This window comes from Thunnus maccoyii, chromosome 10 (assembly GCF_910596095.1).
Source record: "Thunnus maccoyii chromosome 10, fThuMac1.1, whole genome shotgun sequence".
In the NCBI taxonomy this organism is placed as follows: domain Eukaryota; kingdom Metazoa; phylum Chordata; class Actinopteri; order Scombriformes; family Scombridae; genus Thunnus; species Thunnus maccoyii.
Genome location: NC_056542.1, coordinates 13,524,790 through 13,541,106, shown reverse-complemented (window position 1 = coordinate 13,541,106; position 16,317 = coordinate 13,524,790). Strand labels below are relative to the sequence as shown.

Genomic DNA, 16,317 nt, shown 5'->3' with positions numbered 1-16,317 from the left:
CCTCCATCGTAGCTACTTAGTTTTTATCAGCGATGGGCTATTGACTTGTGCAGGATATTATCCTTCATGTGTTGAAACACAATGTGTGAGAGGATAGTGTGACAGTGAGAGAGACATTCTTCGACTCACTCCTCTGCTGATCTGCAATATCCGGTACCTGCTTTCTCTAAATAACTCGCCGTTTTTTTCCCCCTCACACAAGACATTTCTTTTCTTCTTTCCTCTCTTTTTTCATTTTTATTTTCTCTTTATTATCTTATGTTTGTGCAAACAGAAGCAGTGGTAATTTTCAACAAGCCCAGCAACATGAGAGTCCTCTTACTCCAGTCACGTTATGCTGAGCCTCAGCTCTTGTCCAATCAAACAGGGCTTTGTGTCTCCTCTCTCCTCCAATCACAGCCATTAGGCCTGCACTGCAGATGCAGGCAGTGCGATGGTGTGCACAGATGTGGATGTTCTCGTTAAGCAGGTGCTCCACCTGGACAGGATGAGACAGAGAGGAGAGAAAGGACAGAAGGCTATCACAAAGTGTCACTTATAGGACACATGAATTTGTTAACAGCAGAGGAGAAATATGCTTCAATCAGCAGGATTTGATGGCAAATGATAGGGTCATAAAACTGGCCTTTAGTTTTTCATATTATTCTTGGTGGTAATTCATCCTTGTGTGATGATGTTAAGTCATATGCGATAAAATCTGTCACACATGCCATAAAAACTGCATGAATCATCCAGTATGAACCAAAGTGTTTTAAAAAGGTGCCACTTTCACATATAGCATCCTTTATAAAGGGTTTATAAGTTGTAACCAATGGAATTATAAATGGTTAATAAACAACTTAATAATGCTTTATTTGGTAGCAATGAAGATATGTGTTGGTAATCCATTAATAAATGCTCATGTGTTTCTTACGTTCTAATAAGCCATCAAGTCTGTAGTCATGTGTGTCAAATGTACAGTAATAAGCCAATAATAAATATTTACAATAATCCATCAAATTTCCGGTTATAAATGTTATACATTCTTAAAGTTAATCTTAAAGTTCTGCCGCTGTTTTCCAGTCAAGCTGTTTTCATGATAAACTAGTGAACTAATCTAATGCTGGAGGATGATATAAACCAGTTAAAGGGGGTTTTCACAACTTGGCAACCCCAAAGTTGTTTGGTTTATAGTCTACAGTATAAAACATTAATAAATAAGTTATTGAACACTGATGAAGCTATTGGTTACGACTTATAAATGCTTTAAAAGGGTGTTTGAAAGCAAGGAAAGGTAGACAGAGATTCAACTTGTGAGACTGGTCACAAGTCAAAATGATTTAAATTCATTTTTCTCTCATCAATCTACACTCAATACCCCATTATGACAAAGTAAAAACTGAATATTAGAAAGTTTTGCAAATTTATTAAAAAGGAAAAACTGAAATATCACATTGACATAAATATTCAGACCCTTTGCTATTACACTTGAAATTTAGCTCCAGTGCCTCCCATTTCTCTTAATCATATTTGAGATGTTTCTACACCATGATCGGAGTCCATCTGTGGTAAATTCAATTGATTGGACATGATTTGGAAAGTTACTCATCTTTCTATACTGTATAAGGTCTCACAGCTGACAATGCATATCAGAGCAAAAACCAAGCCATAAGGTCAAAGGAACTGCCTGCAGAGCTCAGAGACAGGATTGTGTCACAGATCTGGGGAGGGCTACCAAAACAAATGCATTGAAGGTTCCCAAGAGCACAGTGGCCTCCATAATTTTTAAATGGAAGAAGTTTGGAACAACCAGGACTCTTCCTAGAGCTGGCCGCCCAGCCAAACTGAGCAATCGGGGGAGAAGGGCCTTGAGGTGACCAAGAACTCGATGGTCACTCTGGCTCAGCTCCAGAGATCCTGTGTGGAGATGGGAGAAACTTCCAGAAGGACAACCATTACTGCAACACTCCAAGAATGTGGGCTTTATGGCAGAGTGGCCAGACAGAAATCCTGTCCTCAGTGAAAGACACAGGAAAGCCTCCATGGAGTTTGCAAAAAAGCACCTAAAGGACTCTCAGACTGTGAGATACAAAATTCTCTGGTCTGATGAAATGAAGATTTAACTGACCTCAGTTCTAAGCATCATGTCTGAAGGAAACCAGGCACCGTTCATCACCTGCCCAATACCGTCTCAATGATGAAGCATGGTGGTGGCAGCATCATGCTGTGGGGGTGTTTTTCAGCAACAGGGACTGGGGGGACTGGTCAGGGCTGAGAGAAAGCTGAATGGAACAAGGTACAGAGATATCCTTAATGAAAACCTGAGCACACAGCCAAGACAATGCAGGAGTGGCTTAGGGACAACTCTGTGAATGTCCTTGAGTGGCACAGCCATTTTCAGGTCACTGGAGAGACCTGAAAATGGCCGTCCATCGATGGTCCATCCAACCTGAGAGAGCTTGAAAGGATCTGCAGGAAGAACAGCAGAAAATCCTCAAATCCAAGCAAAGCTCGTTGTGTCACACCCAAGAAGACTCGAGGCTTTAATCACTGCCAAAGGTGCTTCAACTAAATACTGAGTAAAGGGTCTGAATACTTATGTCAATGTGATATTTCAATTTTTCCTTTTCAACAAATTCGCAAAACTTTCTAAAATTCTGTTTTTGCTTTGTCATTTTGTGGTATTGAGTGTAGATTGATGAAGGAAAAAATTAATTTAAAAGGCTGCAACATAACAAAATGTTAAAAAGTGAAGGGGTCTGAATGCTTTCTAAATGCACTGTATAATTCACATCATTATCATTATTAGTGTATAGAAGTAACTGCATGTCTTGGCTCTCTAATGATTAATTCATCCTTTAATTTGTCATCTGTCTGTTGTTTCAGTTGATAAATGAATCAGACCAAAATAAAATTGTCCACTACATGTTTGTCATGCATAAATAAGGGCTTTTTATTCAACTAAAATAACACAAACATGTGGATTGTTCAAATAGTTGCACATTTGTCTAATTAGGACTATTTCCAGTAGAACTAACCCTGCACTAAGAGAGACAGACTTCCCAGTTTGTGACTGACTGAATAAATGAGTAAAACCAGTCAGTCAAGGCCAACACACCACCCCAGTGCCAGATGTTTCATTCCCCAGTGATGACACAACATTTGAATGACTGAGTGCCTCTTGGGTACTCATCCAAACTCCCTCCCCTTCATCATCCCTCATTTCATTCAATCCAAAATCACATTTCTGGGCACACGTGCAACCTTGCCATCTCGTACATAAACATGCACTGACACAGACACACCAATACATTCAAATGGCTGCCAGGAAAACACTCGAATAACAAGATGTTTTCACTGAGTGATGAATGGCCTGACTGATCATTCAGTCAGAGTAAACAAGCCTTGATTTAGTAGCACGACATGTTAGCATGTGCTAGTGAACATGGCGTAATCTAATGAATCATGACTTATTTTGTGAGTTAGAGCTACTCAAGTTAATGAGGTGTGTGTGCTTATGTGTATGTGTCCCTGCCTGTTAGCATACCAGGGTGTGTCCAGATGTTTGTTTCAATTTGATCAGACCTGCAGCCATAGTCACAGTTCTCCATAATCCTCAGGAAAACAGCCTGACAAGGTTTGAATCTATGAATGAAATCTACACACACAGTCAGCAGATGTCACAAGGGCACAAAGACATCCCTCCCAATTATATTCATGTCTGTTCCTCAGTTCTATTGTCAGGCAGATTGAGTTTAACCTTTTAACATCAGTGGTCTACTGTAAGTCTATGTAGTATGGCAGAACTTAATCCTAATTGACCTCTGCCACTGCCAGTGTCCTCAGGCTGAATAATATGGCTACTACATTAGCATTAGTTAAACAGCTGGACGCAGCTAACAAGTAGAGGTGGGTTGTCTGGCTGAAGAAAGTGTTGCCAGGCACACAATAAAGACTGTATGCATTCCTCCATAGTTGAAAATATCATCTAATGTTTGACAACGCAGCTCAATGTACACTTACTTGCTTTCTTTCCCAGTGCTTTCAACAACATCTCATGGTCATCAGTGGTGGGAGTTTGCTTAGTTGTCATGGAAATGACGCGCATTGTCAGTTGTCTCAGTTGTCACTTGATGATAACCACTGAGCCATCTCCATGTCAACCAAGCAAAATTCATCTGCAGATGAAGGCTGTGAGATGCTACTGAAAGCTCCACAGATGAAAGTTAGTAAGTGAACCTTAAGTTTTTTTTTCATTTTGTTGAACTACTATTTCATAGGTCAAGATGAGAATTGTCACGATTATCTGATCTTTTTGCATCTGAAATTTGAAGACATTAAACTGTAGCTTAGACATACAAATGTAATCTAATGCACTTATTTTTGTTTAGAGCTGCATCTAATGATTATCCAGTATCTGTTACACTGGCGATTTGTTTTCCAATTAATCAGTTAATGGTTGAATGTACAAAATATCAGAAAATGGTGAAAAATGCCAATTACAAATTCACAAAGAGCATAGTGTCTAAAACTCGGAGAAGTATATGTCAATTATAATGATATGAAACACAAAAAGCCAATTCATTACATTTTTGTTGATAAATGGTTTCAACCATTACTTTATTATTTCAATGGTTGCTGATACATTTTCTTTTAACTGACTAATCAATTAATCAAGTCATCTTTCAGCGCTATTTTTGTTCACTACAAAAGAAATAGAAAAAGAAACAGCATGTTTTTTCACCAGGATTGTTTCCAAGAGCATCTGCTTATAGTTTAGCCACTGTCCTCCGTCTGTCTCACCTTGCTTTACTGAGTAAATGAATGACCTGTGATTTACTGCTAACATGTCTGTACTGCTTTAAATGGAAATGTGACAATCCCCCAGGCTTTGCCAATGATAAGGTTCTGCTTCAATCGTCTGTGCATGTGTGTGTGTGTGTGCAGTTGTGTTACACACTTCATGTTCCCCCATGTGTTAGCATACATAACCTTGGGAGCTACCCTTCCTCTAAGCATCATGGGATGGCTCAGAGGACAGGGAATTAGCCAATCAGCTGTTAGGGTCACCCCAGTCAAACAACCCTGGAGACTCGCTGCCTCGAATCCCATCCCTTTCATCTCACTCTTCAGCACATTACTCATCTGTTCACACATGCGGCACACACACACACATCCGCTCAAGATGTTCTATGTGAAAATGCATATGTAAGACGCAAATATCTGGAGCAATAAAAGTGGAGTGCAACTGACGCGGTACAGCTAAAATTAGACTCACCATGAGTCCACTCGCAAGGGAGGACGAGGGAAAGAAGAAGAGGGAAGAAGAGAGGAAGAGAGTGAGTGTGGGAGAGGTGAGGAGGGAGGGAAGCAACAGAAGCCTGTAGAGGACACAAGATGGGGTGACATACACGGGAGAGAAGTGCAAAGTTGCAACTCAAGCTATTTTCCATTAGCAATTGTAGTCTGTAAACCATTCTGACCAGTTGACATTTTGATTGCCTATAATAACATTAATAATTATAAAAGATTAAAATCATAAAATCTTGGAGGCAAGGGTATGCATTTAAAATGCTTAAGAGGCAATAACATAAATAAATGCTTTGCTAAACAAATGGTCTTGAGCCCTGTCTTTAAAAACGAATGCTAGATGTGGGAAAGAGCATTTCAGAGACTGGGATGCAGTTTAAGGTCTGATTTCTGGTATTACAGAGCTTGATCAATTTGGTGAAAAAGGTCATTTAATCTGAGGTTTTGGTTTTAAGGGCTTTTTCAGGCAGGTGCATTTCTATAGATACAGTCATTGGTCAGAAGAAGAATTACACACTCCTGTCCTGAAGGAGACAGGTAGCCAGTGTAAATTGATGTTGTAACCACAGTCTCATTAGTATCCAAGCAGCAGACTGGAGGATTCTGGCAGGAATCCAGAAAAGGTATAGTACATTGCAGTAGTCCAGCCTTGAGGAGATGAATGGACCAGCTTCACTGCATCAGGAAGGAATCAAATGGGATGTAGTTTGGCAATGTTCTTGAGATGACAGAAGAAGGTTGTACAGAAAAGTTTGATGTGGTCTGTATGCATGATCACCTTCACCTTCTTCCCATCTTTCTCTCTTGTGAGTAGTGTCATGATGGAGTCTAATACTGTATGTCCCTGAACACTGAACATCTTGTGTCTTGTGTGTGTGCGTGCAGCCTGCATGACAGATGAGTAATGTGATGAGGAGTGAATTGAAAGGGGGATGGGATGGAGAGGGGCTGGTAGTTGCCAGGGCGACTTCCTCCAGTCTCTAGGGATATTTGACTTGGGTGACCCTGACAACCAGTGTTCCCTTTACTATTCAATACAACACCCTCTGTATCTGTTGAATGACGAGTGTTTGGGTCACGATTGATGTCGTATGTATAGCACCTGTCATACAGATGACATGGCTCTCACAGACCATCAGCTTACATTTGTGCTGCAGCCTGTAACTGTACGTGTGAGTGCACACATAGGGGACAAAGCTCAGGCCAGTGGAGAGCCAATTACCCAGTCACTTACACACACTCCACTCCTCCCACTGAGGGAACAATGTCTGTGAGAGACTTACAGTAACGAGCACACAGCAGCCTCCTTCTGTCAGAACAGAGCTCAGGATAAGGGCACAAATACACATCCAGTGGACAAGCCTAGGGGACAGGAGACGCAGAAACACACACGCACACAATGGACACACAAAGCTACTTATGCACACACTTAGAAGACAAATCGACTGCCAGAATTAGTGGAGTAAAGTCATATTTTAATCATGCAATCTTTATCTTTTAGTTATGCAGTATGTGTGCATTTGTGTGTGTGTGTGTGTGTGTGTGTGTTGTGTTGTGTTTGTCACTTGCGTGGTAAAATAGAGACGGACTGTAATGCTCTGGGACAGGGTGGGGTCCCAGGTCTGAGGTGACTGGGTGCAGTGATAATGAAAACATTGCTGAGGTTGCCTAGCTAGCATAGCGCCAGGCTAGCACTCCATCACACTGACTCATTGGGCACAGCAGCATGCCCCAAGTCACACACACACATAAAAAACACACATTACTAGTCCCACGGCTAGAGAACACATACTGACGCACACATAGATATGCTGATGCACACAGGAAAGCAAGATGTGAAAACACAAACATGTTTGGAACCATCTCTCTCTTTGAACACACACATATGCAAACACACACAAACATACTCTCACTCTGTCATCTGGAACAGAATGGGGCCACACACAAGGTAACGCATCTGGTGGGGCCACAGCACTGCTGTGCCTGCTGCTGACACCACATATGGAGGGGGCTTGGACACCTTACTTGGCACTTTGCAAGTGAACGCATCGTTAGGCTTTTGTCGGAATTAAGTAGTTCATAATCAACTGGAGTGAAATACTGAAGGAAAAAATGTGATCAGGAGTGTAATTACGTAGCTCGATTAAGTTTTCAAATTTTTTAACATCTATTTAACAGCTCATAAACACAATGAACATGCTTTTATCACCTTGATACTTCATGGCTTTTCCTAATTTTGCTTATAGACATGATTTTGGACTGATGATATGTGCCAGTACCCCTCCCATATCCCAAATTAGTCTATAGTTTTAGGGTTTATGTCATTGGAGTTTTAATATGAGAAAATGAAAAGTGTATTTAAAGGAAGAAATTAATTGATTTTTTAAAATAATTCCTATTATTTTTACATATACATCACTGGGGTGTGTGGGACCCCAAACAATGATTTTCAAAAAAAACCCCACAAGGGTTAAGGACATTTGAAACTCCTTCAGCTGCAATTTCTGCTCACATTATTACCACCTCTAAACCATAGTCCTATTCTTATCCCTCCCTTTCGTCCATTTCAGAGAAATTCTTATGCAATATAAGAGTGTGGCATGCTGTCAATTTAATCTGGACGGGATGACGTCCATGTCTGTCACAGAGGGAAAGAGACAGAGAGGTGGAGCGAGGCAGAACTACGTAGCTGAACTTTTAATCTTCTTAGTGTCCTCAACTATTTATCTCTCATTCATCTGCCTTCTATCTGTCTGCATCTATCTATTTATTGCATCCATTTAATGTCTGATCCATGTAGTAGTTAATTACCTTTGTGATAGAGGTGACTAAATTTTTACACCTTTCTTGCTGTGAATTTTTCTCCCCTTCCCTGCATCATATACCCTCCATACTCCCTGCACTGTCTGTACCAACCCCTCTTTTCCTCCTCCTTTATATGCCCCTTCTCTGTGCACTTCCGTCCCTACCCTCTCCATCCCTCGGCCCCCCTGCAAGGTCGTTCCCAAGGACAGCCTGCTCCCAGCATCCCCTGCGTGATTGGGTGATAGGTATTAAAGGGCCAGTTCCCCCGTCGAGCACATGGCCAGACTCCAGCTCTGCTACGACACTGTCATCCTTCTCATCACTCTTGAGGCTGCTTACTGTACTTGCCACACACACATGCACACAAATACCGGCTCACATGTACATGCAGCAGTGAATCCAAAGACACACTCAGCCAACACACGAAGCTGACAAAATATCCGACACACTCACATACGTCTCTTAAATCAGGTCGGGGGCTGCTGCTTGCTGTTCTCTATGTATGACAGGTCACTTATCAGAGTGACAAAAGATGCTTACCTGCAAAATGTGCCAATGCACACAGGCTATGAAAAGTAAAACACTCAACCCATGCTCACAGACAACTAGCATCGTCTGAACCAAGCACACCTTTTCCTTTACGATAAGTGAGTGTGACACACTACAAGCTCAGCAGACCTGAAAAGCACAAAGCAAACAGCTTCAAAGCAGCTCGGGCAGCTAGACTGTCAGCAAAATGGCCACCACCAGTGAGTAAATTTAGCTAAACGTGCTGTCTGGGAGGGAGAGAGGATTTAAAGGAGGTGGATAAAACATGAGAGTATTCTGAAATATTCCTAAAATCTGAGTGCACCATTTAATAGGTTTTACAGTCCATCAGCTCCCATCTTAGGTGAAATGCTCATGTGCTAATCTGCTGGATAATAATAGTACCCAAAAGCCATTTTCCCACATCCTAGTGACCTCATTTACAAAGCAATTTGACATTTGAGCATTAAATATGAATGACTGTACTTTGTTCAAGAATTTCATCTCATGGTGAGCAATATTTGTTGAAGAACAACTTAGCCAAACATAGAAATTTCACTGGAAAAAATACCTCTAACTTGTATACAGTTAAATGACTCTTGTAGATGTACTACTGATGATAAATTAAACCTTGAAGTTTGGCCAATTTGGACTGTTTGTTTGAAATTTGTGTTTAATTAATTTTATTTACAGCCAGCATCCAATTAGCTTAGAATAAATAGTGGAAACAGCTAGCTGCGTCCAAAGCAGTTTAAGATTTTTGGCTCCCATTCTTACACACACACACACACACACACACACACACACACACACACACACACACACACACACTCCCTAACCATTGGGAGCAATATGGGCTCAGTGTCTTGTCCAAGTTAAACCCAAACATGTTACATCTCATTTGTTTAATTCATACAAAAACAGAAGTGTAAAAACAATATGTTGTAGTTTTATGAGGAGTTATGTGTCGGGACTATTTCTTGGTTAGACGCAGTAACTTCTAAAACTCTTGTCATCACAGTGAGGCTCCCCTGTAAAATCACAATTTGTTGTTTTTAAGTTTGTACATGTCAATTAGTGAACTTTAGAGGTGCTGTAGGCAGATTTTGTTACCTTCATATGGAGCCAAGTTAGCGGTTTCATCCTGTTTCCAGTGTTTATGCTAAGCTAAGCTAACCGGTTGCTGGCTGTATCAATCCTCTCATCTAACTCTGTGTTGGTTATCTTTCACCTGTTAATGGCAGGAGAGCTTACTGTACATCATAATAACTTATGTTAGTACATATAGTTTGGTGACATCACATGATTTTTGTGGGCCTTTAATTAATTCATCAGAAGATTTTACTGTGAGAATAAGGTGTTGAAAAAGCAGCAAGTGAACAAATATTGAAAGAAAACACACAGTCCATTGGGTGAAACCCTCTGGCAAAGCATTTCATTTCAGCTACTTAGAAAGTAATGAACAACCTACATTTTACTAATAACCTTGAGAATTTACACAAATGCTCATTCCTTGACTGAAATGCCTCAGTGGAAACAGAAGCCTTAGAGTTATTTCTGAAATCCCCTGTGAAAAACTGTCAAAATGAGGCATTCTGGCTGTTGTAAGAATAACCTACGACTTCAAAGAAATCATCTGCTTACAAGGTAGGGATGATTTTAGCATTCATGGAGTCTTAATGGAAGTTTAAGAGCGCTTTAAATGCAAACTGAGAATAAATACCTACTAAAAGGGAGTTACATAAAATGGAAAACAAGTGGATGGATGCTTGCTTTCTAATGGCCTTGCAGGCTGAGAGACTTCATTAGATGCACTTTGGTTTTACTCATAGGTCTTTCAATCATTGCTCTGTGTTTATAAAAAGATGTTACATTGAAACCACTGAGCAGCTGATGATCTTTCAGGGAAAATGCATTAGTAAAGCCACCTGAATGCATTGATGTTTTCAACAATTAAATCCACCCACATCAGGAGATAAGAATGTTTATGAAAGAGCACAGACAGTTCAATGACGGATTTTATAAACAGCAACCTCACATTAGCAGCAATTCTTTGTTTGCTGTCTGCAGAGATGTCTCAAACAGGCATGTCTGGCGTTTTGTACTGTATAGCTAAGATGTGAGTGGAGTAGTAATAAAAACCCTGTAGTGTTAAAGGTAGAGTGGAGCAGGGTTTTGCTGCAGTGCCGGTGGTGCTGAAAGGACAGCTACCAGAGAAAGGAAAGGAGGGGTCAATGGGGACAGAGGAAGGAGGAGAAAATGCTTTGGAACCAGATTTACAGTTTCACAACAGATGGATGGAGAGAGGAGGTGACTGGATATTATTTAAAGTAGTGGAATGTGTGCATTTTGGTTCATTAACCCATGAATTGGTGAATAAGTCTGATATGATCATCTATGTGTGCACAAATTCTGGATGTACAGAGAGTACTCTGGTACTTTTCAATGTCAATCAGCTCCTCCTGACTTAGTTACCCTTCCTGACCCTCTTTTATATGTTTCCTCAATTTTAATCTTCATTTTTTTCTCTCTCTATTTCTCAAATTCAATTTCAAATAGGTTTTTTTTCATGAAAGACATTTTGACTTGTCACAGCAGGAAAAGCACAGGTGTAATTAATAACAGGATTAATGACACATGTCATTAAGTGTCCCAGGTCTACGGCCCTTGTGTTGTGCATGCTGGCTTGACGTCCTGTCTTACTGGGACACTCAAATGGCATGTAGTTGTCATTAATGATATTAGTACCACCTGTGCTTTTCCTGCTATGACAAGTTAAAATGTCATCTGTGACAAAGGTCCATTCAAATTGACTGTTGCCAGGATGTTAAAATACCAAGGTCATGAGTTCAAATCTCATAAAAGAGTACTCAAACAATTTAGCGTTGCACTTTTATACCATAATCAGACCCGCAATTGACAGTTCCCCCCCTTTTTTTTAAGTATCAATATTGGTGCAGCCGAAATGATAATGTGAGATATTGTGTTTTTATTCCAAGTATTCTTGTTGTGGATTAGGGCCACATGTGAAAAATGTATTTGAGTTCTGAGTTTAAAGTCAGAATTCTGACATAAATCTCACTGTTTTTTCATGTGGCCCTAACCCTCTTCTGTACTTGTCAAACCTGGTGCCTACATTACCCACAATGCAGCTCAACTGCTGCCGGCTCAGTCAGAGATTTGAGTGTGTATGTTATGCCAGTAGTGGCTAATGTAGCTTCGACCTGCTAGCCTCAATCAGTGACAACTTTTTTCCCAAATTTTCTTCACAATTTTCTGCACATATAAATGGATTTTGAGTTCAAACAACTCTACATTCCAATGTATTGACAGATTCCTCTTTTCTCTTGTTTTTTTGCATTCCTTATCAATTTTCTGATTACAGACTCTGGCCTATCTCCCTCTCTTGTTTTTGTCTGTCTTTCCTCTACCATTCCTTTACAAGTAAACCCTCTTTGACTGTCCTGTGTCACTCTTCCCACACTAAATCCGGGAGGAATTTTCCACCACCCACCTGGCTGTTTCCTCCTTCATCTCATGTCTTACTTATTTCTTGTCCTCTTCATCCCCCTCCCTCCCTTCTCACGCCTCATTTCTGTCACCCTCCTTAACCCCATCTGCCTTTCCATCATCTGTCCCCTGCGATCTCAGCCTTCTCCTCTGTCTGTTCCTGTCTCTTCCTCATTTCCTCCCCTCTTCTCCTCTGTCTCTGGCTCTTTTACTCCCTTCTCCCTGTTCTGGACACTGTGAGTGGAACAGAGATTATGTCAGACATTTATAAAACCGGATTAGCTAGGATCACCTTCACACACACACACATACACATGCACACACCCACACCCACGCACTCACACACACACATGCAGATGACTCCCTACATTCCCATACAAACTCTAATTTTGGCTGGCCAAAAGTACAGTATGTGGTTTGAGCTAGAACCCTTAGTTCCAATTTAGGAAAATGTTAATGCTACAGTATATAATGATATTTTTGTCAACAGTGAGCTTCCAACGTTGTAGCAACAGTTTAGGGAGGGCCCTTTTCTTTTTCAACATGACATAATGAAATGGTCTTTCATGTTTGTTTTTGCTGGCTTGCCCCATTGGGATAAATTGGAAACGCCCAACATTAGTGCCCGACCTCACTAATGCTCTTGTGGCTAGAATACAAAAAAAACATCTGATGGAAAGCCTGTCCGGAGAAGATGAGGCTGTTATAGCAGCATATTAATTTCCATTTTGGAATGAGCTGCTCAACAATCACATGGGTGTAATGTTCAGGTGCCTGAGGATGATTTTACAAATCGAGACGTTGCCTCAAAAAAGAGGATACAATTATTTATTGGGAGTTTAATAATGTGCAGACCTCACTTCTTTGTACCCCTGCAGTGATTTTTTTTGTCTTGCACCTGAATATTTTGCCCAGATGTGCACACACATAACCTCTTGTTATGTTCAGGTGTCCATATACTTTTGGCTATGCAGTATATGTGTATATAGACACACTGACACATACTGCAGACACACTCACTCTATTTGAGTCTTGCTCACACATATTTTCCTAAACCCTTCACACATGGTTTATGATACTAAGACCTCATGACATACAGTATTCATCTGCAGCCTTGAGTCATACAGTCCACTTTAGCATCATACTTTCCAAAATCACTGTCTACGCATAGTATGACACATGTTTATGGCTGTCTATCACTCTTGTCCTGTGTGTATGGCTATTCTTCAAGACAAAAAAATTCTGCCTCATGTAGATAAGTATGACACAGCACTGTCTACATGAGCATCCACAAGGCAGATATAGTTAGAATAACAATAAGCAGCTTTCTCTCTGTCTCATCTCTCTCGCCCTCTTCTTCTTTCTTTCTTTCTCCAACCTATTCTTTTCTCCCCGCATCCCCCTCACCCATCCCTCAATTTCTGACTCAGCAGAACAAGTCGGAGACAAGGTCATCTGACTGCTGTTGCTGTGGAGACCGAGAATTGGGGGATTTTTCCCTCCCCCTCCTTTCTTGTACTGCAAGGCGAGGAGGTGTGGGGGGCGGGCTGGAATGGTTGAGCAGGAGGGAGGGAGGGAGGGAGAAACATGAAGGTATGACAGAGGTTAAGAAAGGATACTACTGGCAGCCATTTTGGTTGAAATGAGACTGAAAATAACTTTATTAGAAGCACCACAGTGACAAAGTCACACTCACGGGTAGCACAGTGGGCCTCAGGATCAAATTCTATCTATCCTCACTGTATGCATGTCTCACCACATCTGTGGTGCAGGAATTTTGTAAAGCTAAATGGACACGCATTAAAGAAATGAGTTGACGCTGACAGCAAAACAGTCAGAGACAAACAAAAATGGACAAAATAATGGAAACATTTGACAATACAATGCAATATCTCCAGAATTAAATATACCTTATGTAACACCATCCACATTATGAGCTTCACCTTGCTGTTTTTATTCAAAGGCTATTGTATTCTAATATGTTTCTGTTATTTTGCACACTCACTGTATAGCTTAATTACACCATTACCACACAAACTATTTTGGGGTAAAATAAAACATATGGACTATTTTATTCGTAAGAACCCTGCAGTGAAATTGGACATTACAAGATTTCATAACACTGTTGTGCTGCCAAACTGCTTTGAATTTAGGGAGGTGCCATAGTTTTCTGGTTTCAGTGCTGCTTTCTCTGCTGTGCGTTGCACCTGGATTATTTTTATGATAAGGCATTCTTTTTATAAATAACCCCCATGACCAGAAAGACAAGAGTCTGATCCACTGATAAATATATTACATGTTCATATTTATGTTGCTTTTCATATACTAGCAGGGACATTTTTACATAGTGGGTGGTAAAAGGCTACCAACCAACACTAGACTGAAAGTTTCAGCCAGTCATTCATATAAACTGTGTAAAGCTGAAGATTGTTGTGCTTCTAAAGATCGTTGTGTTGTGCGTGAATACAGTGAGAGCCACCAAACCAGAGTTGAATTCCTTGTATGCATAAACATACTTGGCCAGTAAAGTTGATTCTGAAACTGTTCTGTTGAAACCAGACCTAGGTCAAACGGTAATGTAAGTAAGTGTCAACATTTTCTTTAACAGCCTGTGAGCGTTGTATGGGTGGGATCTTGAAACTTTTCCCACCCATCTGGTCGTTCAAGAAGGTTACAAAACATCTAATGTGATTCACTCACTGCAAAATTAAATTCTTATTTGTTAGCCAGTCGTCTACATGTATTCCAGATAGCTTTAATAATAAAACCAACTGCACCATAGAAGCATCTTTGAAGACATTTGTAGCTGACTGCCCTCTAACCGTGTGCTAACCCTGTTCTGATGCTCTGTTGTCTTATGGTGCTGTGTGGTCATCGTCTGGGCTCAGAGCAAGGAAGCCAGTGAGGCATGGCAACAATCTGCTCCAGGGACAACAGGCGTGACTCTCAGCTTTCCCTTGCAAATCAGCCATTGCTGTGCATGCATGCAAGCCTGTGGGTATGCAACTCAGTGAATCTGCAAGTGTGCTCTTACTGCTGCATCGTCTCTTCAGTGACAACCATAAAGGAAAAACGTGACTAAAGGCCTGCAACGACTACTCATTGCTGCATATGGGCCTGATTCCTCTTGCTCTCGCATGTCCTCTGTCTGTTCGTCTTTCATGCTCTGTCTCTGACTCTCTTTGGCTCTGTTACATAATAATACACAATCTGTCCATCTAACCGTTTTCTTTCCTGTTCTCATATTTTGCTCTCTCTATCCAAGCTGTCCTTGCCCTTGGCATAGGCTACCTCCCTCTTTGTCTCTTTTCTTGTCATTTCCGCCCATCTCTCTTTCTGCCTGTCCTGTGTTCAAGAATGCAGTTTGATTTGTTAGACAAATTCAGTGTGTGGATACTTGCAGGAACTGTCAAGCCAACATGTCAGGAGTCAAAAAACATTTTTATGACTGTCCTCCTAAAAGTCAAGCAGCGCTGCAGCTGCATAGACCCTTGAGGTTTTTGAGAATCAAGCCAGGTTTGATGCCTTATTTTACTACAGGTACACCCATATAAGTATTTTACCTTTGCCACTGAGTGCTCTACATCAGCTAAAAATGCTGACTCTGCATTGTCAAAACTGCACACCTGCTGATGCATAGGCAGTCAGGTTGCAGGCTGCTTTCTGCAGCTGGCCATACCCTTAATGTGCAGTGATACATTGATTGACTGAGTTGAAGCAATAGGATCATATGTGATTCTGACTTCACCCTGTTTTTTTTTTCTTTTTATCTGCATTTCCCACTCACACACACACTCTCTCTCTCACTCACACACCATGACTGTATTGCTGTCTCATCTGTCTGCTGCTCCCAGGCCCCTTTACTGAGGTGACATATGGATGTGCACAACATGCTCATGACAGGACCAACACGACTGATGAGACATCCAAGGGTGCTTATAACATGCAATAATGCACACAAATCCACTATCCTATGTTACATAAATACATTACATGAAGAACAAACACAATCACGACAACTAGAATCTAACCTTGTGCGTCCATTTATACAAAATTTCAGCCTAGAGACTCGCGATGCTGCTGGCTGCAAGCCTCGGAATTCTGCAGTAAAGCGGGAGGGGCAGAATTGGCCTTCTATTGGCCCGCTTAAAGAGTGAGATGAAACCAATTGGTCAGCGATCCCAT

At 41.0% G+C, this 16,317-nt stretch overlaps 1 long non-coding RNA gene across 1 annotated transcript; it reads right to left on the bottom strand.

Annotated features, from left to right (window-relative positions):
• Positions 1-250: 250 nt before the first annotated feature.
• Positions 251-16,228, bottom strand: LOC121905096. Its single transcript, XR_006098347.1, has 3 exons — positions 16,164-16,228; positions 2,108-2,261; positions 251-478 (listed from the first exon to the last, which is right to left on the bottom strand). It is a non-coding gene; the product is annotated as an uncharacterized LOC121905096 (long non-coding RNA).
• Between the last annotated feature and the right edge of the window lie 89 nt (positions 16,229-16,317).